The sequence below is a fragment of the Accipiter gentilis genome, chromosome 12, assembly GCF_929443795.1.
Source record: "Accipiter gentilis chromosome 12, bAccGen1.1, whole genome shotgun sequence".
Lineage (NCBI taxonomy): Eukaryota > Metazoa > Chordata > Aves > Accipitriformes > Accipitridae > Astur > Astur gentilis.
In genome coordinates, this window is record NC_064891.1 from 16,231,615 (window position 1) to 16,257,322 (window position 25,708).

Genomic DNA, 25,708 nt, shown 5'->3' on the forward strand with positions numbered 1-25,708 from the left:
ATTTGTAGCTGAATGCTGTCTTTTGATAAGGGGAGAGGCTTGGAAGGTTGAAAGGAAGCTGATAAATGACAAATTGTCTTGCATGTAGGAAAGGGAAAACATTGAAAGCCTGGGAAAGGATAGCCTGCTAGCATATTGATGCCCCAAAAGATTGGCAGCAACTTCATGGATAACCTGCAATACTGACAAATGAAGTTTCACTTTAAGCCTTCTGGTTAGCGATGAACAATTTGTGAGCATCCGTGGTTTAGGATAAATTAACCAATGAGATATTAGAAACAATATGTGTCCAGATGATGTTCAAATGATGACTCTAGAAGAAGCTGCATAGAATAGATATAGGAAATTAGTAAATTAGAATTGATAACATCTGTTAAAGTGTAACTTATATTTTAAGCAGGGAGACGATTTTAAATCTTATTCTGGGCCAGGTTTTCTCACTTCTTCAAATTTATGCAGCTGTCAAAGAAGATATACCAATTTACCTCAACAAATGTACCCTCTTTTTTTGCATGTGCTTTAATAATAATGTTCTTGAGAAGTGCCAAAGCTCTGGAAAGAGAGGTCTTCAGTTTTTTCTACTTGACAAGTGCAGCATAATCTGCAGCAATGAGTCTATTCATGTTACTGGGTTACAGTCCTGCAATAGGGTGAACAGTTACAAAGGTCACGGTGCAGATCCGTTCCCGAATTACTTGATACAACGACTCTTTACTGAACCGTCGATGGATATATTGACACTGTATATTGCTGTTGCCCACATTATAGTCCTGCAGAATATGACACAGATTCAACTCAAAAGCCACGTGAACATATTTTCATGCTCACAAGCTCCAGCTAATATTTGTGGCCTGTCTGTAAGATGTGTTTGCTTTGGTTTAGCACTGTACTGACACAGCCATGTGGCTTTCAGTCAGTTCCAAAGTTAGGCAGAATTTGCTCACCTCTGCTCAGGACGTGCGCAGAAACAGATGATGTCTTTAAGCACTGTACTATGTAAGTGTGCTTAGCAAAGGATGCTGCTTAGTGATGGCTTTCGAGGTGTGGATGCCAGAAACTAAACTCTTACCAGTAATCTCATTTCACATAACACATGTGATGTAAGTAAGTCAGCGTCCTTAGATTACAATCGTTTTAGCTACTGTTAATCTCTGCTGAGCAGTTAATCTAAAAATTAAAGGCTCTGTATTCTGTTATTATTACTAATTCCCCGACCCATACAGTCCCCTTGCTTGTTTCACTGACAGAACATTAATAACAACTCGTGGTAAAGTATTGTTTAGTTTCATCTGTGAGTCAGTTGAACAGCTGCAGTGTATCAACACTTTTAGTCCACTTAATTAAACCCAGAAAGTACAAAACAAAAGCAATTAATTGCAGCAATCAATAAATATTAAATGTAAAGTATTGAATGCAAACTCATGATTCCATGGTATGTTGTATTAAAAGATTTTGAAAAAAGATAAAAGCTGGGCTATACAATGTTTCTCAGAGGGCATGATTTGCTGAGCATTTAATAGTACAAATGGGATAGAATTTCCTCTTTGGGACTACTGCTAGAACTTCTTCATCTGAAATGGTTCATAAAACATACATGAGGTTTACAGTAATAACTAGTCATGTAAATAAATACATTATGCAGACAGCAGCCAAGAAATAGTGTGAAGTAGAAGTCCGTTGGTAGCTATTGAGCTAAATATGCCATGCAAGCAGCACGTTCTAATTGCACAGTACCCTAAAAGAAAACACTCCTTAACCAATAAGAATGGCTATAATTACATGCAATAGAAGATGTCTTTTAATGTTTTTTTGTATTTGAATGTTAAATTTATCACTTGCCTCTATGCTGTTTCAGGATATCAGATAATGAAAAGTAGTTTAGCTTTTCAGATTAATGTACTACCCAATTTGTGAATCTCACTCTCCTAAATCTTACTTCCTCAGTCATCGAGCTGGATTTTCAGTTGTCTGTATATCCATTGTTTAACCTTAAATAGTTATTTTAATAATGGATCCCACTGAATATTAAAATAAGGTGGTCCTTCTTTGATCACTAGTTTGCCGTGAGTTGAATTAATCACAGTTGAACAACTTTTTAAAACTATGCCTCAAGAGTTTTCATACTATTAAATATTTTTCTGTTATAAGGACTCAGAATTGTTCACTGCAGAGAATAAAGTACCACTTTTGCATACATTACACAAACATTTTGTGCTTCATGAATCCACAATAAATTTTCTTGCTGATTACTCATGTAATCTAAGGATCTCCTGCTGTTTTATGGAGAGTCTTATTAATTTCATTCAAGTAGTAAAATTAGCACCTGTAGAGAACCCTTTATGATTTTTAAACTTTTATAATATTTATAAGAACCTGCTTCATTTATCATGTAATAGCTGGTTTATTTTATCTCCAAAAGTATTTACTGATTCTCAGGGATTTTTCATGAGGAAAAACCCCAATATTTAAATAAAAGAAATTATCATATAAGCAATGCTGCTTATTGGTGATAGATTCAGGTATGATCACAAGATCTGGTAGCTAAATTTTTTGGGTTGAACACTGATAATTTGAATGTTCATTTTGAAGCCAGAGGGAGTGCTGAGACATTAGCCTGGAACCTCCTTGTCTGCTCATGTCAGTAGAAACTGAATGAAGTACTCATTTGCTAGTGTGCATGTAGAGGTTTTGTTCTTGGAGGGTCAGAGCTTTAACTGGTGGATTCAGTTATAGAAATAACATACATGGATTGTAGTACCAAAGATTGATGATGAATCTTAGGGAGGGGAACATCGGGACATTGAGAAAATTGGCCTTCCAGCTGAGGCAGAGGAACAGAAGCCACATCTTGAACTTTTCTTTGATATGCAGGCTTCTGTCATATACCTGCATGATACTGTCTTTTTTTCTTCTCTTTATGGCTGATTCCCAGTAATGCAAGTTTTTAGCAAACCTGTACATACATAGTCTTAGATGAAACATGTTAGGCTAAGTGCTAATGTTATAATGAGGATAATAAGGTTAGAATACCTAAGTGAATACAGACAAATATTGTGTTACTGTTTACACACAAATGTTTCAGGAAAGGAATGCTGTCTCTTTTCTGTGAATTAAATTCTGTACCTATGGCTCAGAAGTATTTTTACATTTCTTCTGAAAACCACCTATTTCCAGTTGTAGAGGTGACTTGACAACAGAGTACTGAGTATGCTTTGTAGAGGGAGAGGTGGTGTTAGGTCTCAGTATATGGACTTCTGTATGATGGACAGAAGTCCTTCATCAAAAACCTTTGCTCATTAGTCATTCACCTTTTCATTAGTGTATGTTCAAATAGGCTTGGAAAGGTGCTAGTCTTTTCACAAGAATAATTGCTCGCAGCTTCCTTTCAGACAGGAAGCATAAATGAATGAAATGGTTTCTAACGCAAAGGGTTGAAATATTCTCTGGTTTTATTCAAGGCAATCTTGTTATATTTTGACGCACATGTTTGTTAAAAATGGTATTCTACATGGTTTCACTTGCATGCCTTGAAGTGAAAAAGATGTCTATGATTATCCCAAATAGGAAGCTAACCAGTGATGTCTGTAGCAGCAGGGTCAGGGTTCAGGTAACTGGGCTGCTCTGCAGTGGGGGAAAGCAAAGATGGGATCTGCATGTTAGCTGCAGGGATACTTGGCTGGATAGTTTGGAGGACTGGAGTGGAAACTCAGTGTTGTAAAACTAACAAGGAACCTTATAGTAAGCGTAACAGTGACTGATATAATTTTGACTTTTGGGTAGACTTCATCTAATTTCTTTCAGGGCACGTGTCTCCATGATACCACAGTAAGAAGTGTTTTTAAGACTTCCATTGTTTTGAATTTTTATTTTTTTACTTCGTTTACCTAGATCTGTTTCATAAAATAGTTTGAGTGCTGTGCTCATTCTAAAAGCAGATTCCCGAATCCTTGATTATATAAGATTTAAGTAAGCTGCATGTGTTAAATTGTGTGGTAAATGCCCAAACTGTTCAAACAGAACAGTTTCTCTCAAGTAAGAAAACAGTTACTGTATTATTATTTTTTCTGAAAGAATTCTTTGAAACATGAAAACTGCTTTCATTTTTCCATGTCTTCTTGAATACCAAAATTAAATTTAGAATCTGGACACAGAGCGTTTCAGTTTTAGAGTATGAGCTATCCTGCATTCTCAAATACGAGTTCAAGCTCAGGTATGACACCTTTCATATCTCTTCACTAACTCTAGTAGGCTTTTGGGTAGGTCACAGCCTTGTAGAAATTACCTGAAAGATTCATCATGATCCCTTGATTCTGTGGTATCTTGGGATGTTCTTAATTGCTTTTGACAATAATCAGTGGCCTGTATACCCTGATAATTATGGTGGCAATAATAATTTAGCAGAATTTAGACTCTTGCAGGCAATTAATACTCCTTTTTTGTTATTATAGAATTAATTGCTGCTTCAGTTTCAAATCAATCTGTACAGCATAATGAGCCACAGGTTTTCATAACTGTCTGCAAAAAAGTAGTTAGGAAAATATGCAAAGTTGAACTTCTTATCACTTTAAATAATTATGGCCTAAATTAACAATGAAAGGCATTGATTAGTGTAATTGGTTTGTTGTAGAAGGAAACACTGCTCAAAGAAACAGATCTTTGAAACTTATGAAGAAAAATACATTTCACATAATTCCTATATCTCCATCTCTATTAATAAAACTAACATGACTTTATATGTATGATTTAATACATTAAGTATGCTGTGGCCTTCTGCAAAAGTGATTGACTGAAGTTTGTAGTACTGTGTTGCTACCTTAGTAATGTCAGTTTGAGAAACTATTTTATATTGTACTTGTTTGAAATGTTTTTACTATAATGGATTGTACTCACATCTATTTTTTTAAGATAGTTTCCCTCCCTGAAGGTGTAGTCACAATCCTGTAATATATGGATATCAAAGGTCCAAAGGACACTAAAAATGCTTATTTTTCTTTAGTTATTTGTCCATTTACAGGACAATAATAACAGCATCTTAACACATGTATATTACAGTCATTTGTTTTAAATCTGAGGAAGTCTGATATTGTTTTTTGTGGCCTTGCCTCCATGTATAAAAATCACAGCGGCATCATTGGACTTGTTTGTAGAGATACTTGCAAGAAAGGGACCTAACAGATTTTGGATGTAAGTTAGGTGAATTTACACTTGTAGTCTAATTTAAAAAAAAAAAAAAAAAAAAAAGAAACAAAAAAAACCCCCAAAACAAAAAAAAAAAACCCCAACCATAATGACATATTTTCTTCATTACCAGAGTACTCTCTTCTAGCTTCAACTCACAAGAACATTTTAAAATCCTATATTTAGCCAATGTCTAACTTCAGGGCATACAATGACCGTGAATAACTATTATACTTTTTTAGAGGTATATCAGAGAAATTCAGTACACGATTTGAAACAATTGCCCCATTTTGCTCACTGTCATTGTATCCTACTTAAATTAAATTTTTCTCATCTTTGAGTGAATATTTTTAAAAAAGACAATAAAATCACAAGAAAATTTCCAAATATATCAGAAGTGATAAGCTGTTTTCTCTTTCTACAAAGAATCACAGGGGTTTTTATTTGACAGAGGACATTATTTTTCCCTCTGATTTAATGCATTACATCATAAAATTGACCCTATCAGGTGGGTGCTAAAACATTATGCCTGCTTATGAAAATCCTAAATGTCTTTTGGGTATGTGGCACTGAAGGTAAATATGCACACCACTGGAAATAGACCTACCACTCCCAAGCCCACAACTCATCAAATCAAGACCAATATAATTGAGTAGACAAATTTATGCAAAAACCCAAAAATAATTATTGTTTATTTTATTAAAATATAATGTTAGGCAGGTTACTACACAATTGGAAGCAGTGTTGCAAAAAGGGAAAAAAAGAATGGATTATCAACACCTACCCAAAGCTGAGGTCTCTTAGTCTAGATTTCTCCCAGGTCATTTGCTAGCATTTAGAAAGAGTAGGAAAAACCCATCACTGTCCTGCTTGTTGAGGATTATTTCACACAACTCAAGTGTTTCTTTCGTTGCTGTTTACTAGTTATACCTCTGCCTCATCTGCTATAGGCTGCATTCATGTGAATCTCAAGGGTGCATTCTCCTTTCCTACTTTTTTCAGTATATTAGTGCCATCACATACTAGCAGCTCATGTTTGTCAAGGTTACATGGGCATCCCTTCAAAGGAGGTGATGTTTTGTAAATATTATGTCTTTGGTTGCCCTTGTGTTATCAAGAGAGCTAATAAAAGTGGTTAGCAAGCAGAGCTCAGCCTCTGAGCTATGGGCTGCTACAGCCTTTGAATCCTAAGGTTTTGTTTCTCTCTTTGGGCCTGACCTGACAACCAGCTTGAAGAGACCCTCCCTGCTGGGAATACTCAGGGAGAATGTCTGGTCCTAAAGCTCCTGTGAGGGATGCCCGCAGAGGATGCTGTTAAAGTCTTGCAGTGTTGTATGGCAATGTTGATGAAAACACATATGATAACACCATCTTGCTTGTCAAGAAATAGATATCAAACTCTTTAAAATTTATTCTAAGAATTGCCCATCTCTACTTTCCTCTGAAAGATGTTTGAGTTCATTTGACACCTGGCTCTGCTTTCCCTGCAAAGTAACGCAACAGTCAATAGTCATGTTACTTTTGCTTCTTAGATGCTTAGACTATCATCAAACTAATTGGTATGCCTTATCATATACATATACTACAGTACACAGTTATCATACTAGCATCTTACTAGCTTTAAAATTTTCAGCTTGTCCTTAGCATCATGCAGGGAATACATAGAAAATGAATTTGAGAATATGATTTTATTTGGATTGGTCTTTCCTTTACATATGCAGTCAGATTTATGCACAATTAATTATACACAATTGTGCTGGTTTTGGCTGGGATAATTTTCTTCATAGTGACTGGTATGGTGCTATGTGTTGGACTTGTGACCAAAACAGTGTTGATAGCACACCAATGTTGTAGCTATTGCTAATTAGTGCTTACAAAGAGCCAAGGGCTTTTCTGCTCTTCACCCCACCCCACCAGGCAGTGGCTGGGGGGGCACAAGGAGTTGGGAGGGGACACAGCCGGGACAGCTGACCCCAACTGGCCAGAGGGATATTCCAGACCGTATGACATCATGCTCAGCATAAAAAGCTGGTGGAAAGGAGGAGGAAGCGGCGGGGGGAAATTTGGGGCTATGGCATTTGTCTTCCAAAGTAACTGTTATATGTGATGCTTTCCTGGAAATGGCTAAACATCTGCCTGCTGATGGGAAGCAGTGAAAGAATCTTGTGTTTTAAACACTCCTCCTATTCTCTCCCCCATCCCATGGGTGTGAGCGAGCAGCTCGGGGGGGCTTAGCCCCACAGAGGTTAACCCATTAACTGAGGTTAACTCACAACAATAGTTAATTAAAATAAAGCCACTTCCACTTATGTATGTTTGACTGCAACTTTTATTTCAATTTTCAAAATCATTGCAAGTAGAGAGAAGAGAGGTAGTCCCCCTTGCAATTTTTAAGTTCTTAAATGGAACTTAGAGATACAAGTTGTATGCAATTCCAGATGTGGAATGATTTCTGATTATTTAATTACTGCCGCATATATTGAAGAAATATTGTATTCTTAGAATATTGATTTACTGTTGCCAAAGAGTGAAGCTTTTAAAAAAATCATCCATTCAGTTGACAGTTTACTGCAGAATATTTGGGAAGAAATATAATAAGTATTAAAAACACAGTAGAAAATGTACTACTTCTCACATTGCCAAAGTGGGATTCCTCTTTCTGAAGAACTAACAAAGAAGTGTTTCTGTATTCAACTTTTGAGGAAGCCATTTCCAAATCATGAAGTATCTGGGATGCCAACAAGATGAGTAGTTTTTATTTGCAGTAGGTCTTTTATAAATTATGCTGTGACATTGTAAAAACTGTTTGTGTATATCATCTTTTGAAAAATGATGACCTATATGACTTGCTATGTAATAAGAACACTGAGAGCTGTATTGTGTCACTTAGAAATTATCTAGGACTGTTGGTCATAAAATGCAGGTAGTCTGGGAATTGGTTTATACTGACAGTACTCTAATGAACAATTTATTAAAAAACATGACTGAAATCACTCTGACATTTTTTGGCTTTCTGAAGTTCACTCAGAAATAGAAATGTAGGTCATCAAAGAAAAATAGATCTTAAGTCAATTAATGAAATTCACTGTTTAAATTATATCAAATTGCAAATTCTGGCACAAATTCTTTAAGGGCAGAATGGAGGATTAACTCTCTCTGTGAAAATTTGTTTTGATCATGCAGTGAAATATAAGAATTAATGTTTGATGGCAAAACATCTTTGATGGTGAAGAAAGATTTTGGAAGGACACCTGCTGGAAAAGGAACAAACTGATGTCACAAAAGCTGTGTGTACAAATATTAGCCTCTGCTCTCTTCTCCCTCCCTTCTCCTCATTTGGATTACATATGCATATTTTGATATTCAGACAATCCAGTCCAGTGACACAGAAATGAAATGGCCTTCTTCCTGAACTGAATTTGTTCTTTTACCTCATTGAAGTAAAGGTTTAGAAATATTAACAATGCTTGATTTAAATTATATTAAGGTATTGCAGTAAGAATTTAAATGGCAGTAGTTACATAATTCCTATGATATGAATAATTTTTGCTTGAGAATTAACTTATTAATTACAGCAGTTAAGTGTAATTATTCTGCCTCTTAAGTTACCTTATTATTGCTTTTTAACAATAAGACAAATTTTGCTAAAGGTAATTATCATAACAATAATTTAGTGCACACTTTTGATCTTGTTAGGAATATAATATATTCTTCATGAAATGATCTTTTCCATGTTAATCAGTCATTCACAGAGCTGTCTTTCACGTTTCTTACTCCTCTGAGAAGTGGATTGAAGCTTGGTAATTGGAGAGGCAGTGAATGACAGCAGAGAATGTATTGCTCTGTTTCAGGGCGTAGTTTTGGCTAAATACTGAAATGCTTGCAAAAGCTGAATTAAATTTCTTCACAGTAATATAAATGTTGCAAATTTTAATAATTCATTTTAAACTCCCTTGATTTTTCCAATACTAAATATCTCAGATATATAAATTCCTTACTTAATTGTAAAGTCACCAGATATTACCAGAGAAGCAGAGACTTCACCTTTTTCCATTGTTTTTTCTATTTTTTGAATCAGGGTTTGTTGGATTTATAGACTTTCTTGCATCTGGGCATAATTTCTTAAGATTGGCAAACCCCTATCTATTTCAAAAAAACCCCAAATGTTTGTTAAAGTACTAGATGTACTTGGCAAACGTGGTTTTTAATAGTAGCATAGACTTTGATCTGATTTTTTTTTTTTAACAAAGACAAGTTTATCAGTGATGTTGGTATTCCCTTCCTCACAAACAATTGCCTTTCTCTTACATCTGTTTTCAGGGGAGATAAAAATGAAGCAAGCCTCTCTGTGAAAGAGACACTCTAAACCAATGGGGATGGATATCACCGAACCCTTAAGAGTAAGTTTATTGAAGTAAATTTTTGTTTATTAGTTATGGCCTTGGAGAAATTTCTCTACAAGTGTGACTGATAATGAAGAAAGACGAAAACTTTCTCATCTAATATATGATATTGGTGCAGCAAAACCTTTAATTCTTCTGCAGAGCTCCTGAATAATAGTTGAATTGTCTAAAAAAAAAATAAAAATAAAGTATCTATAGTATGACACATGATCACCTCTGCTAACCCCACAAATTATTAATCTCTTCTGTTTTGAGATCTTTGCCTGCTGTTAATAGATAATAAGGGTAAGGCAGGTTTTTAATTTATGATCCAAATTTGTATAAAGAGCAGTCCAAGTCTGTTTAGTGCTTTATGAGCTAAATTTGACTGATAGTGTTTGATAGCCATAACAAGCGCTTAAATTTGTAAAAAGGATGTTTTTTTCTGAAAAGGTCTCATGGGATTTTGAAATAAGGAGTTTGATCTGTAGTAATTCCTAGGTGTTAAAAAAATGTGGATGGAAAACCAGTGTGGCACATAAGAGGAAGAAGGTCTCTTCAAGGCTACCTGCTTCCCGTAGCATAGTAAATGCTATCAATGTTTACAGATGCAATGAGTATCTGCTGACCATGTAATACAAAATGTTGACATGCAATGTATTTTTTCTCTATTTTATATTGTAGTCTTTCTGTTCATGCTTTAACAAAATTATTTTTAAGGGCCACCTTCTGGGTGCAGTTTAGTTAATTCAGATACTTAACGTACTCACATGCTTACAAAGTATTACAGAATGCTTATTTTGACTCTGGGAGACTAGTAGCATGTTAGTATTTAAATAAATTGCAATATGTATTGCTCAAAATAGCGTTTATATAGGATGACTTTTGGTCATTGCAACAACACAGTTATATTTCTATATTCAAGGTTTGATGTATTTTCCCCAACTTTCCAAATGGTTTTGTTGATTTTCTTGTGAGATTTTTACTCTAGAGATTTTTACTTGTGCATGACGTGGATGAATACATTATTCAATTATTCAAAATTCATTTTTATTTGGGGATTTATACCGTTCTTTCTTATTTTACAGTAAGTGTCCAGAGTTTTGTATTTTGTTACTTAGAAAACAAAATATGAATTTAAAAGTGGACATTAGGTGTTTGGGGTTTTTTTTATAGTTACTTCTATAATGTGAAAAATATTCTTCATGGGTTTGGATTGTATTTTTCATAACAGCAACAGTAGGTGACAGCAAGGATGCTGAGTGTTACACCAAAAATAAGGAACAATTATAAAGATTTGACAATATTAAAATTTCACTCCAGCAAGGCTTTTACTGCAATATAGTTTAAGTAGTCAATTTGTTGTTGTCAGTGTTTAACCCCAGCTGGTAACTAAGCACCACACAGCTGCTCACTCACTCCCCCCCCCCCCCCCCCAGTGGCATTGGGGAGAGAATTGGGGAAAAACAAGCAAAACTTTGTGGGTTGAGATAAGAACAGCTCAACAGAACAGAAAGGAAGAAACTAATAATAACAATAATAATAAAATGTCAACAACATTAAAAAGGAATGGAATATACAAAACAAGTCATGCACAATGCAATTCCTCACCACTTGGCGACTGATACCCAGTTAGTTCCCGAGCGGCAATCCCCCCCAGCCCCACTCCCCCCAGTTCATATACTGGGCGTGACGTCACATGGTATGGAATACCCCTTTGGCCAGTTTGGATCAGCTGCCCTGGCTGTGTCCCCTCCCAGATTCTTGTGGCCCGCCAGCTTTCTTGCTGCCTGGGCGTGAGAATCTGAAAAATCTTTGCCTTAGTCTAAACACTAGTTAGCAACAACTGAAAACATCAGTGTGTTATCAACATCCTTCTCATACTGAACCCAAAACATAACACTATACCAGCTACTAGAAAGAATATTAACTCTATCCCAGCCGAAACTAGGACAGTCATATATACAGAGACAATGGGAAACATTAGTTGTCATCTTTTTTTTTTCAGGTGTCAACCTCTTAGAAGCACCTTTTGTAAGTGAATTTTATATGTTGCCTGTGAGGTTCTGAAAACATTTTATTATGATAAACATTACAGGAAATTTATAGTTTGTTTTTTTATGATATCTGAGATAATTATCTAGAATCTTTTATTTTTTAAATGACTGGAGTTTTTAAAATGACTGGAAAATTCTCAAAACTTACTTTTCACCCTCAAGGGCAATGCCTTTGCAATATGAGTGTCACTTCAATAGCTTATCTTCTTTCTGATTTATTTCTAAATGCTACCTGTATTACTGTAGCCAGCAGTGTAGGTTTGCCTGAATGGACAAAGTTCCATTGAAATAAAAGCCTGAAAAGTCATTTAGACAGTACATTTTTTACTGCAGTATTGTGATTTTACAGACAAGTTCTCTTTTCATATATGTCAGTGTAAACTATTATTCAGAGCTCCCAGAATTTAATCTACTTATGTGAGTGACACTCCAAAATTAAACAAATGGCATCAACAGTAAAATGAAACTTGCATGCAGAAAAAGAGAAGCCATAATACAGCATGTAAACAGGATCTTGTCATTCACACATCTTGCGCTTAGAGCTAGATTTTCCTTGGCTTTTAATAGATATTGTTTAATTTCAGAGGTAACTAAGATGTCTCTTTCTGACATGTAGTGTACCTTACAGCCCCCATCAACTCAGAAATGGCCCACCCTCTCCTGAAGGATTCTCAGAATCAAATGACACTCCCTTTTTGGAAATATAAAAGTTTTAGGAAAGCAAATAAGTGTGCTCAAGGTACGTGCATGAGCACTGCATATTACCTCCCCTTGCACTCCTCTGTTTTTAAATCCTTCACTCAGTCTCTCTCTTTGTTGATTAACTAGATTATGGGGTGTCATTTGGCTCAGGGCTCTGACTGCCCTCGTTAGCAGTCCAGCTCAAGCATGCTAATTGCTGTTTTCAGTAAGAGTGGAGAGGATGAGGTGATGCATGCCCTTATCTTATCTCAGCAGATAATCAGGATACTGTAGGATGCATACATTGATTCCTCAGTTCAGACTATAAGATGAAGGATTGTTTTCAATACTGTGTAGCACTGACTGTATTTTGAATGCAGCTGTAATAATAAAAAGTCAAACAAAACGATTTTCATGGTTTTTTAAAGGGGGGGAGGGGGGGAGCGGAGCTTAACAGCCTATCTGATTTTGAAGGTAAAGTGTATTCTACCAGGGCAGCTAAGTTGTTATTACGTGAAAGTGAAAATCTGAATACCTTCAGTCAAATCATCAGTAAGAGTGGGCTGTATTATGCCAGTGATTCTCTCCTGTCTTTCCATTCAAACTGATGGCATGACAAAGCAAAATATCAGAAAACTAATCCAAAATGACAAAAAGAATTTTAAAAATCTTACTGAAACAAACAGAAGGTTTAATTTCTTTAAGTAAACCTGGGATTTCATCCCCTTGGCTGAATGGTATTTGATTAGCACATAGCACAGACACCACTGCTTGACTGGGAAGGAAAATCAGAACTGTGATTGGGTTAAAGGCAGTGTTAAACTTCTGCATTCTTTCTTGCATTTTTAAGAGAAGATATTAAAATACTAAATAGCTGTCTTGGCTGAGGAAAATGTGACTGGCTGCCAATCAGTTTAAAATATTCCATGTACATATTCATATTATTTAGAGGACTTCCTGGGTAAGATAAAATATATCCTGAACAGTTCTAGGAACTGTAATAATATTCAGTGGCATGGGATTGTCAGCAGGTTTAGGGGGAAGAATGGACGAAAGTTCAGAAGAGATGGATGAAGAATTAGAACATGATTAGTATGCCACACTTGAAGAGTTTAGTGTCTCCTAATAGTAAAATCTGAGCAAATTCTGCATTGTTACCACAGCAAGCATTAGCATAGCACTGTTGCTGTACATGGTAAGTAATGTGGCAGGAACTGAGTTGAAACACCATTACATTTTTAAATCAAAAAAAGATCAACATTATTCAGCACAAATATATTGAAAATGACAGAGCTCTGTGGAAGAAGTAAAAGAAGAATCCTTGTTCTAACTTAAGATGGGCAGCCACTTCTAGAAATAATGGGATGTGATAATGCTGCACTGATTGCCTTTTATTTTTGAGACGTGTTTCTCAAATGAGGAAAAGTCATTGATGCATTAAAAAAAAGAAATTATGAAGAATGTTGCTGTATATGTGCAGGATGATAAACAGAATAGAAAATGTGTTTGTGTCATCTTTACATCTTTTATTCTTAAGAATCAGACTTGCTTTAATACATGCTGATATCTGAGAGTCTGACATCATCTCTGAGATATGTGCAGTCTCTTTACATAGTACATGCTAAGGCTAGATAAAAACCAGGGTTTTTACTCTGGCAAGACTTTTACGAAAACTTGAAAGCTCTGTCTCAGTGCAATGTGCAATGTGGAAAGCTGTTTGAAATCTAGAAAGCTAATGGTCCAATAATGTTATTTCCTGCCCATCTTTATTTCTGAATATCTAACATACTACTCTTTTTCATTTACCTGTATGGTTTGTTTATGCCTATAAACAGAATACAGAAGATTCATATTTTAATGATCATAATAATTAAGATACTCAGAATATACTAGTAATTAGAAATGTAAATAATTACAGATGGAAAGAGGTAAGGCTTATGAGAGCGTCCCATGTTTGATTTGGAGGGAAAAACAATTAAAAGGGTTATTAACTGCTTTAAGGACCTGTTAATGAAGGAGGAAATATTCCACAAAGTTTTCTTTTGTGGCTACAGGTTGAATATTTCAATTGTACTTTAATTTCAATAATATATTTTGAATAATGTGAAAGAACAGGGTCTTTTTCATAACATTACTCAGAGACCTACATAAAAGTCATGTTCCTCTTGCTCCTGAGGTAGTTTTATTGTCTATGTGTCACCGTAGCTGAATCGTCGTTTTTAAGGGAAATCTCATAACCCTTTTGTAACTCTAGCTTGACACTTAATTAGACTTGGCTGGTCTGATGAGGTTGCAGCAGTAATTATGTCTGCATATCCTTTTTCACATGAAATATTTAGTTATTAGCCATTGTCAGCTACTTTGGCCTTTTAAGAAGAGGAAGCCAGCTAACAATTCTAACAGCTATTTCAAATGTCCAATTACCTAATGCGTATCTAATTCAAACCTAAATGTGGACAGTGGTAAACATTCTTAGACATTTTGAGAAAAGTAATCTGAAATAGTTGAGAAGTCTAGTCAATTTATAGATAATCTGCCGTTGTGCAAGTGTAAGCTTGACTCATCATTCTAAATTAGTTTGCATTTGTCTGTAACTGGATCTTGCCCAATGCTATAAATGACAGAGATGACACAGAATGGTTTTACCGTAAATACTGAATACTACACATTACATCAAGTACTGTGCTTTATACAGTATAGGATTATTTCCACAGAGCATAGTATGGAACTATTGACCACAGTGAGTATCTTCAAACTGTATAATCAATATTGAATAAATACATCAAAACTGATACTAGCTAGTCCCTGTTAGTCAGTCAATTTTTTTTTTTTACATCATAAACTACCTTTGTATTTCTTGCTTGTTACGAAGTTGTTAAAAAGCAAGTGAAAATAATTCTAGAAATGCTTTTTCTAGATCAGTGCACTTCTGGTCATATTACTGCAACCATTGTTAGTTAAATCTATGAGATGGTACTGCCAGTTTGTTGTAATCACAAGATGGAAGCTGTACTTTTAAAAATGTTGTATATACCTTATCCATTCTTCACATGTTAAAAAGGCTTACTTAACTTAGTATTGTCAAGGGTGCAACTGAACTCTTAACACATAAGTTGTTGTGTACTGTATTGTACTATATCTTTCTGCATTCTTAGCATACTGTCTCCCCCTGCATGTCTGGGACTCGGATACAAATTATTTAGAAGAACCAGTTTACATGATTGCATCCTTCCTAGTTGGCATTGCCAAATACTCAGAAGTCAGTTTATTACTTTTTTGAAAGTAAACTGCTGTGGAGCTCACGACAGCATTAGCCATTCCTTGCCTGTTTATAGAGACATGACTTGATCACATGTAGAAATGACTTAAACAATAGATCCGAATGACTCAAACGTAAGGAAATTGTAATGAAAGTTTCTGAGATGTATCTAGAAGTCTTATTTTGAAAGAACACGACAGCTTTAGCGATATTCCAGTTTTAGTGTTGTTTATGTTATCATGCAAGTAAAAGGAGTAGCAAATAGAGTGTAAAATATAAAGTATTTTCCTGTAACTTGTAATTTGTACTGTAACCATATTTCTGGTTGCCTTTTTAGCCATGTTTGACAGCAAACAGAAGAGACAGGATGGGTGTTTCTAGGTCTTCATTCTACATGTTAGCAATTTTCTGCAGTGAGAGGAAGCAAACCTGTGTTTGGAATGGGATGCGTGGTATGTACCGAGTGCAGTGTTTTAAGAGAGTTGGCACCCAGCCATCTTGATTTATGTAGTATCAGCTGTTAGATAAATTTATGTGACACTGAGCCAAACATTAATCATGGTTTAATTGAGTTGATTTACCGATATGAGGCAGAGAAAGAACATCGTCTTCCATGCAACACAGGTATCTTACTATTCCAGATGTGCTGTGAAGAACTGACTTTCTCTTTTTAGGAAAATAGCGAAAGATACCTTAAAAGACAAAGGTATCATCTATAGTAGAGATTCAAATCTAAAGCTCCAGTAACTCAGTAGATAAAGGCTTGAAATAACCACTGTTTGCTAGCAACTTCTGAGCAGCAGTGCTCTGCAAAGAGGAGAGCCAGAAATTAATTTGTCATTAATTTCTTCATGTTAGGAGGCTTATTCATTGAACATATCTGGCTTACAAGACATGGAATCAGTTGAGATCTTTTTGATATCCAGTGGTTTGAGCAGCTCTCCAACTAAAAAATGAAATTTCAGAACAAAGAGGGTGATAAAACATTATCAAAGTTGTTTAAAGTGCTATACTTTGTTTTTAATTTTCTCTCATTTATCTGTACCTTCTTACAATATTTTTATAAATAAATTCTGATTGATCAGTTTCTGCATAGTTCACATAAATTATAAGATTTTTTTAAAGCTGATATGTCTTGTTTGGGTTATGAAATTCTTTAAATAAAAATTCTAATATAAATACTTGTTTTTGTTAATAGTAATGACAAAGTTGAGCAGAATTAACTGAGCCAGATCCAGATTTTTTGTTAATAGGCATGGAACCAGGATATATAATTAAAACAAAACAAAACTAAAAAAACACCCAAGAAAAACCCAGATGTTTTAAACTTGCGAGGCTGAAACACACTTGGAATCAAACAGGGAGTGTAGGTTAATAATTTCAATAGACAAAACTAATTGTTGATTTACAAAGAAGAAACAATATATTAATTTTCTGTTATGCAGGATACCTTCAGAAAACAGAAACATAAACTCGCTTGGGTTGCGCTTTGTTTATTTATTTACTGTATGATAACTCGAAGCCTTCTTTATTTTTAAACTTTCTATCTTCTGGCAAATGTTTTTGTAAAAACCAGAACCAAACTCTTGTTACTGCTTATGTCAATGGAGACATTAATGGTATGCAAAGGTTTTTTTGACTAAAAGGTAAACAAATGATAATTTTTTTTCCTCATAATATTCCTCAAATATTTGTGATATTGGGAAGAACAATTTTGTATGGCTTAACTTTGGAGACAACATTCAATGGAGAGGCTGTGTGTTCTGAGGTCTTTCAAACACTTCTGAAATCCCAGAGTGATTCCTAAACACTTTAGAAAATACACAGTATAAATTTAGCAAAAGAGCCAGGGTGGAACCAAGTAGGAGCCAAAATCTGCCTTAAAGCTTATAATCTGGAAATTTGGATGGCACCTAAAGATGTTTAAGAGCACGTAATTAAGGCTGTGCAAATAGAGAGCTTAGGGGGCAAGTTATTTCGATCAAACCATATGAACTTACTGAGGCTTCTTTGGTGCAAAACCACCAAGATCCTGGTTTAACTGTACTTCTGTAAGCACGTGCCTGCTTGATACAAAAGTAAGTAGCACATAAATCCAGGTGAATAAGTGCTGTTTAGTTCTTCAGTTTCCAAATTCTCTATTAATATTTGTATCCTGCATCCGTGGGACTTCTCTGAACAGTACATATTATGTGAGGATTATTTAACGTTTGAAAACTGTAAGAAATTGTCAAGAGACATTTTCCATTGGCAAAAAAATGGTCATCAACATGTCAAAACTTGTCAATTAACAAGCCGATAGGAAAAACTGGTTTTCTAGAGCAAAAACTTAAAAAGTTCCCCTCCCCCCCATTTCTTTTCTTGTATTCATCAAAAGAACAGTTGAGTATACAATAATTCACGCCAAATCTATTTTTTCTTGGTATTGAAATGTGTTTTAGTGGGCAAGAATTTAAACAATTTGAAGCAGATCTTGGATTTAGAGATGTGGTTTTGAATGATGTTAATATTACCTGACTTTAAACATTGTTTAGGTGTTGATGTAGAAGCCCTAACAAGGGTTTCAGAGGAATGGCTCTGTATCGAGGTGGTGCAGAAGGCTACTGACACACTGAGCAGCTTTGGGGAGCAAGAAGGAGCTGGAGGAGAGCAGGCTGGCTGCAGCCAGAGCAGCCTTTGTCCTAACATGATGTGTAAAGTAGTTCTGGGTAGGCAGCACTGGCTGGTGCACCACAAGGTTCTGGGGGAGGGAAAGTTGTAGTGCAGGCATTAAGGGTAGTCCTGGCAGCTGGGAACATAATCTAAAACGGTCAAAGGCTCCTTGAAAAGTTTGTCTGCGTTCTGTAAAATTTCTCTTATTTCCATGTATCACAGAGTTAGCAGGCTGGTTATCTGCTTTATTTTGTATTTAGGTTTTAGTTGCCTTCTTACGTATAATGTTGAGAGAAAAAGTACATGTTAACTGAATACATCTGGGAAATGGAGACACAGAGACCTCTCATATCCTGTTGCCGGTGTGCTCCATCTTCCCTTGTGAAAAAGGACATCCATTAAAAAGGAGAGGTCACAGTTATATTTACCATTACAGCTAGCTAGCTAGATGTTAAGAATGAAGAACAATAAACAGTTGCAGCATTGTGTGAAATTACCTCCTGCTCACCCAGACTGACAGATACTGAAGAGGCATAGATAACGTCCTCTTTAGCTGCAGATGTCATACGGGTCTGAGGGATAGAGCTGCAGTAGTTTAAGATAACTGGCCCCAGCATGCATTATTTCTAGAACCATTTAATTTCTGGCAAGAATAGCACTGACCCAGATTTCTGAATAATGATGTAAGATACTTTAGTTATACTGTTTGCAATTTTAATTAGGAAACTGGTTTTCCTATTTGGATTTTATGTTTTGTTAAAGTAGGAAATGGTCAGTTAACACAAGTGTCTCAAGAAGCTTGAACCTAGAGCTAGTTCTCAACAAAGTAATACCTTTTAATTATAAAAAGCAAGGGATATGCAGTTTTCCCTGAGATTAACCCTCAGCATTAGATTTTACGGAACTTTTAAAATTCATTTCAATATTTATTTGGACTTACGTGAAGATGCACACACTCATATAAACGTGTCACCTGGCCATATGACTACACTGTGGCAAAGGAAGTTCACTCAAGCAGGCAGAGTAGTTTCCTATTTTGCTTTCAGAGTGGTTTAACTCCACAGGCTAAAATTTAAATAAATGGATGTGAGCCACCTGGGTAGCCAGGTGTAGTATCTACTAAATGGCAATGAAGCTGCTTGATTTGAAGTAAGAGGAGCAAAAGGCAAAAGAAAAATAAAGAACAAAGTTTGAAGGCACAGTGGAACAGTTTCTAGTTACTCCTATGTTTTCTTGACTCTTGCTCCTTTAGGATAGCTGAAGCAATTCCGTTTCATTGTTCCCTGAGTATCTCATGAATATTTCAGTTCCAAATGGTTGAATGTTGTTTTTATTAGTCCATTTAGATTGCAGCACAAATATATTTTCCTGCATGTGGCTGAGATTTGGAATTAGGGAATATTTGTGGCATGAGGCAATAAACAAAAAGAAATGCACAGTGTACAGTTCAATACAGTTGTAACAATTGAATGCTTTTTACAGTTCACACTCGCAGTGCTTCACAGATCTGGGACTTGACCCAGCATACCTTTTAGTTTATATTTTAATATTAATTTCTTGCCAATAGCACTGTCTACTTCCCTCACCCTGAAAAGTCATCAGACTGTGAGAAAAAGACAATCCTTATATTCCATTTCTTTTTATCTTTCCAGCACAGATTTCTTCTTTCCTTTTTCAGCTGTCCTCAATGTACTGGTGGACCTCCTTGAAAAGAGCAGTTCTGCTGAGCCACCACCAAGAAACATTTGTAAGGCATGTTCCTTGATCATGAGTTTGATTACTTTTTTTGCAATTGATAGTGTACACAAAAGTGGGGCAGTTCCCTGTGGACAAATTGGCACACAGATCAGGTCCCTGTCCCAAAGAGAAAAAAACTTGAATTGTTAACATACCAGTTAAAAAAAGAAAAGAGGGAGGTCTATTCTGTGTCTGATATAGACTGGTCAATTTGCCTATGCATAGTTTTCTTTTTCCCTTTTATTTTTTTCTTTATTATCCTTTCTTATTTGTTAAGTTAGGGAGGTTTGGTTCTTTCATAACTAAGCGAGACAAGAGTCCTCAGACTTTCCCTCTGGCCAGGTTCCCTGAAATGCATGACAATGTGTAGGCAAATATCAGAGTGTGATTTCCAAAGAAGCCTGTTTTAAAATATTTTACATTGTTAATGAGAGGCAGGATATTACAAGGAACAAAATCCCTTATATGATGCAGCCTGCTAGAATTTAGCCTGGAGCAGTTTGTTAGGTGCTGGCATCCAGTCTAAATAATCAGGTTACAGAAATGAGAAGAAGATTCCTAAGGAGTGGTTTTAGCAGTGGAGATGTCAGGTAATGACAAGACCCAGAGGCCAGAAATTTATAGACACTGTTCCAGCATCCAGAGGTATCTGTGTTGCTTCTGGAATTCCTTCTGGGTCAATAGAATGTAATTAGGTTGTTGATGGATCGCCTAGTTTACTGTGTTGACCTTGATCCCCTTTGGGGTTTGTATCTGATTCCAAGAAATTAGAACACCTTTGTCTGGGACTAGGATAAGATATTTTGTGATTCTCCCGTGAGATTTATGCACGGCATTCTTCTGCGGTAAACAATCTTAACCCATCCTCCTAATCTTTTTTTTCAGCACAATGTATGGCCCTAGGGACACATCATACTTATCCACCAAGCAGCATCTGTTGGAAAATCAGAACTAAAATTCACAGCATCTCTGTCACCAAGAAAAAAAATCGTGCAAGTTTTAATATGTGCATGCATAAGCTAATTCTTTAGGAAAACGGCCTTAAGCCATAGATATAAAAAAGAACATCAATGGAATATTGTTACTGGCAATCAAATCAGATGTCTCTGAAGGGTGTCCAGCCATGTGCATTGGAAAGAACACTATTCTTTCCTCATTTCCTTTGCTGGCACAAGCAGCAGTCTGCTGATTTTCAGATAATTAAGGATTGCATGATGAAGGCAACAGGCATATTATTTGATAGAAAGGCTGAGATGAAGGTGCCAGCTAAGTCTGGAAGATTCTGTAATTTGATGTGACTGCTGTCAGGAACACAAACTTGCTGAAATTAGATCTACTGGCTACCACCAGAGTAGTTGTTGAAGTGAAAAATGTACATGCAGGGCTTAGATGGGTTTCCTGAAGTCACTGATTGTATATTTTCATACATCAGTCCAGGGCTAAGAAGTACAGTATTAACCTTCTGTGTACCAAAGCTGACAATCTATATTTGATGAAATTCTGAAGCTTCAATAGCTTTAGCTGTTTTGGATCCCGACTGCCAAAACAAAAGCAAAACCTCACACCTTTCAAAAAGCTTGGCTCTTTGCATCCTTTATTGATCTGTCAGCACTGTAAGCAGAGCATACCTAACTGATAGCTAACCAGAGATCAAAAGAATATGATTCTGCAGGATATTTGCAATCACTTAGAATGTTTTATGCATCTAATCATTCTTGGAGGAGATGCAGAGAGAAAATACCTGATGAGGTGGGATATCTAAAATCACTTGTGAGCAAAAAGACCTGCCCTGTTCCCATCCCCTTCTCCCTTTCTCTTGTGTACACACACCTGGAAGTAGTCAAATGAGGCTGGAGGCCTGTCTGACCCAGTCCCCTCCTCTTCTTGATTGTACAAATCCAACACACAAACAATGAGGACACGTCTCGCAGTGTTTTATGTCCTTTGTTTTCAAGCTAGTAGGATAAACTATAGGACTGACAAAGTAAGTCAATGTGGAGCTTATCTGCTGAAGATGCAACTGAAGACAGGAATATGTCTGTTTTATTGGTGCTGGCTTTGTTCTGTAGGTAACTTTTTTCTGTAGGTAACGGCTGGGCAGGATGTGTCAGAGGGACCAAGACCACACTGGACCAGTTGTCATGTTCTGGTGGCCATTGATTGCTTCAGCTCCAGCCTGGGTTCAGCTCAGTGCTTCAAAGCCTAATGCTTTTAAGAAGTAAAAGGCCTCTTCTAACTTCATCAGTATTCAGTTCTGCAGCAGCTAGCTTCTTGGTTCATGAGTTCATTGGCATTGTATTTAAGGAGCAGACCCTCAGAATGGCTGAAAAAGCAACAAAATGAAGCTCACTCTGAGAAGAGCAAATGTTTCAGCACTTTAACAGGTCATCCGTTATAAATGACTTCCATGTTCCACATACACTGGATTACCCACACCTACCAACAATTTAATCTGATATATCTAATGGACTTTTTACAGCCACATACAATGACTTTGATATATGGATTTTTACAGACTTGTGTATAAGATATTTCATTTAAATTTAAGCAGATACTTTAAAAACTCCAAGCTCTGTTCTGCCTTCTGGATTAGTGTACAATAGACAGACTATTTTTACTCTGTTCTGACATGTTTGGGTTTTTTTACTTTATCCTGACATGCTTGCTTGCTTGCTTGCTTGTTTGTTTGTTTGTTGGGCCAGAAAACACATCAAAGTTGCTGGATGTATGGGTAGATTTCCCATAACTAAACCAGTATTTGTCTTATGTCTTACTATGCTTTGGTGAGATTTTTACTTTCTGTGTGCTTTTCAATAAATTCCGGTTTTAATTGTCTTCAAAAGAAGCTTTGAACTGAGTAGGAAAAATCTGGATTTGGTCATCAGAGTGTGAAGTAGAAACCTGGCATCTACCTGAATCTCATCATGTCATATTATCTTCTGGAGTAATATGTAATTTTAGTATTTTCCCTGCTAAAGGACTTGAATGGTATATAGGCAAATTTGAAACAGGATCGAGTTATAGTTTTTGGAGTTGTGTTTCAAAGAAATGCAAAGTGGGTTGGTTTCTCCTGGTTAGGACAGTAAAAGTTTAAAATATCCCTTATTACTAGCTCTGTAAGTGATGCTGCAGACCACAGCAAGAGAGATGGTGCTGTTAAGTAACAACAAAAAGCCTCCATGGAACAGCTGTCACTTCTGAGGCAGTAGAAGCAGAGACATTGCTGCCATGTTTGTAGCATTGGCTGTCCAGCATAACTAGCATACGCACAGAACTGAGCAATGAAAACTGAAAGCTCAGGCAGATATGGCTCCCTGGTTTGAGGGAAGAGCACAAGTGGAATTTATGATTTGCTTTCTTGCCTGCTTCTGGCTTCCTACAAGTATGCGACATCCTTTTCTCAAAACTGCTGGTAAACTCAAGAGCTTGTGGGCTATCTGCTAGGAGTCTAGACTGAATATTTACTTAATCCACATGCCCTTTTATGTTAATACTGTAGGGAATAAAAGTGTTCTTGTACTTCATTAATTGTTAATAGCCACATTATGATTTACAGGGTCACAGTTTTCATTGCTCCATGCAGCAGCATTTAATTAGAAAGAAAGCTTTTAAACAAAGTAAACTAATTTCTGTGCAATTCAGTGGTGATTTATAAGATTGTGGGTTTTCTGAAACTCCACGCAGGTGATTCCATCAGCCAGAGAAGAAGGGACATGTCAGCATGCAAAGGCTACAACTATAAGAAGCTATGAGGGGATGGCAAAACATTTGGAAGGCAGACTGGAAAAGTACAGTAAACTACCCATTAACTGCCTAATTACTAATCCTCTGAGCCACATATGGCTACGGGCTTAATGAATGCAATGAAATGTGTGCAATTTTTATCTAAGGTAATTACAGGGATACTGCAATTTTCAAAAAAATATTAATTTTATTAATCTTAGGTATGCTAATGCACAGAGAAAATTTGTTAAAAAAAAAAGCAATGGCAAATGGGATCAATAAAAATACACTGATATGTCATTTCAATTAGTGCAAACGTTTGTTTTATAAAGCTCCATTTTCACCCTAAAATTCATTTGCAAATGATTTACTGAAGCTAGAATTGGTATGTGGGCATGTATATGTGTAAAACAGAAATATGGGACTTCAATGTTTGTAAGATATCTGATTTACTTGTATGTGGAAACTGGGATGTGATTCAAGAATGCAGTCTTATTCACAGTTGCATAGATCAACAGCCCACCATTGAGGCATAGATATTATAAAAATAATTACTGTTTAGTATCACTTTTCTTGCAAATGGCATGCTCTATGAAAATAGGTCTTTACAACAGTGTCTTTTACTTTAATTTTTTTTGGTCTTTTTTTCTGTTCTTTGCTTTTATTTTCTTCTTTCTTTTTAAAACACTGTTTTCTATCCTTTAAATCAGTGTATATTGAGGCTAGGCTTTTCTGCATGCTCTTCTCATGATCTATGAAGCCCCCAAAATTATTAGGCATGCACTTGTATGAAGTATGCGTAATTTACTAGACTGTACATGGATAACAGAACTTTATTGGAAGAAGTGCCAGACTTCTTGTTTGGGGTGGTGAAAATATTTTAATCACAAATCCCCCTCCCCTTGGGCTTCTAAATCTATAAAAACATAAAGCCAAATGGATATGTCTTGAATTCTGTTATATTTTTGACCAAGTTCTGAAAGATGATGCAGTTTCGCATCACTGAGGTCATGGGGTGTACCTTTGCTGTAACTCTACATGAGAGATCCCTGTGCTAGGGCTACACCCATTTTATATGTCTTGAGAGGATTTGCTCCTGTAAAACAAGAATCATTCTTGATGATAGAAAAATAACTAATGGAGGGGAAAAAGGGAGGACAAAAAAAAAAAACAAACCTAAAGCAAAAAGCTAATAACCATAGAAAACCTGAAAAAAAAGTTTTCTAAGCATTTTAATTAGATAAATAGCTATTAACCCTGAAGACCAAGCTTGATAGTTCATTAAACTATGAATTTTTTTAAATTGCTCTTGTTAGGTAGTCCACTGAGGCAGATGAATTCAAACATGGCCACAGGCATAAGAAGACTTGGAATGCATGTCCATTAAACTGACAAACAGCTTGCCAGATGGAGCCAATGGAAGCAACCCTTTTCCTGACAACTGTAAATGCTGCACAGTGATTAAAATAATGAGACTGAACTGCTTCAGTGGCTGTAGCAGAGTTCTGTGATTCCATTTGAAGAAGGTTCCTATGTTTGTTGCAACACATGCCTCTATCACTGTCTGAAGATCTTTATATTGGAAAAAAAAATAAATCAAAACTGGATAACCTGGGTTATGAAGTTAAAATAGTCAGGTCAGTAGTAAATATCACAAATTAAGATATTTTAATTGATATCCATATGTTTGCTTCTGCAGTTGTGGAGTTTTATTACATGAAAACTTTGTGACAATGAAAAGTGGATCTTGGTGCAGTATTATTTTATGAAGTATCCAGGCAGAACTAATGAAATGACAAGCCTAAAATTTCATTTAATTTTTTTTATTCATTCTTTAGAAGTAGGCTACACTTTTTCATAGGGGATCTCTTCATCTTTTGTGTTTCTTTATTACTAGTGGCCTCAGAGTAGAGGTAACTAAAATTTTACATAGGGAAGTTTTCCTTTTGGATATCTGTTTTCAGTGAATTTAGCCAAGAAGTGTAAATTCTGTCTAAAAAGTGGACTTTTCAGTGGGAAACGTAAGTATCTTCAAGGGA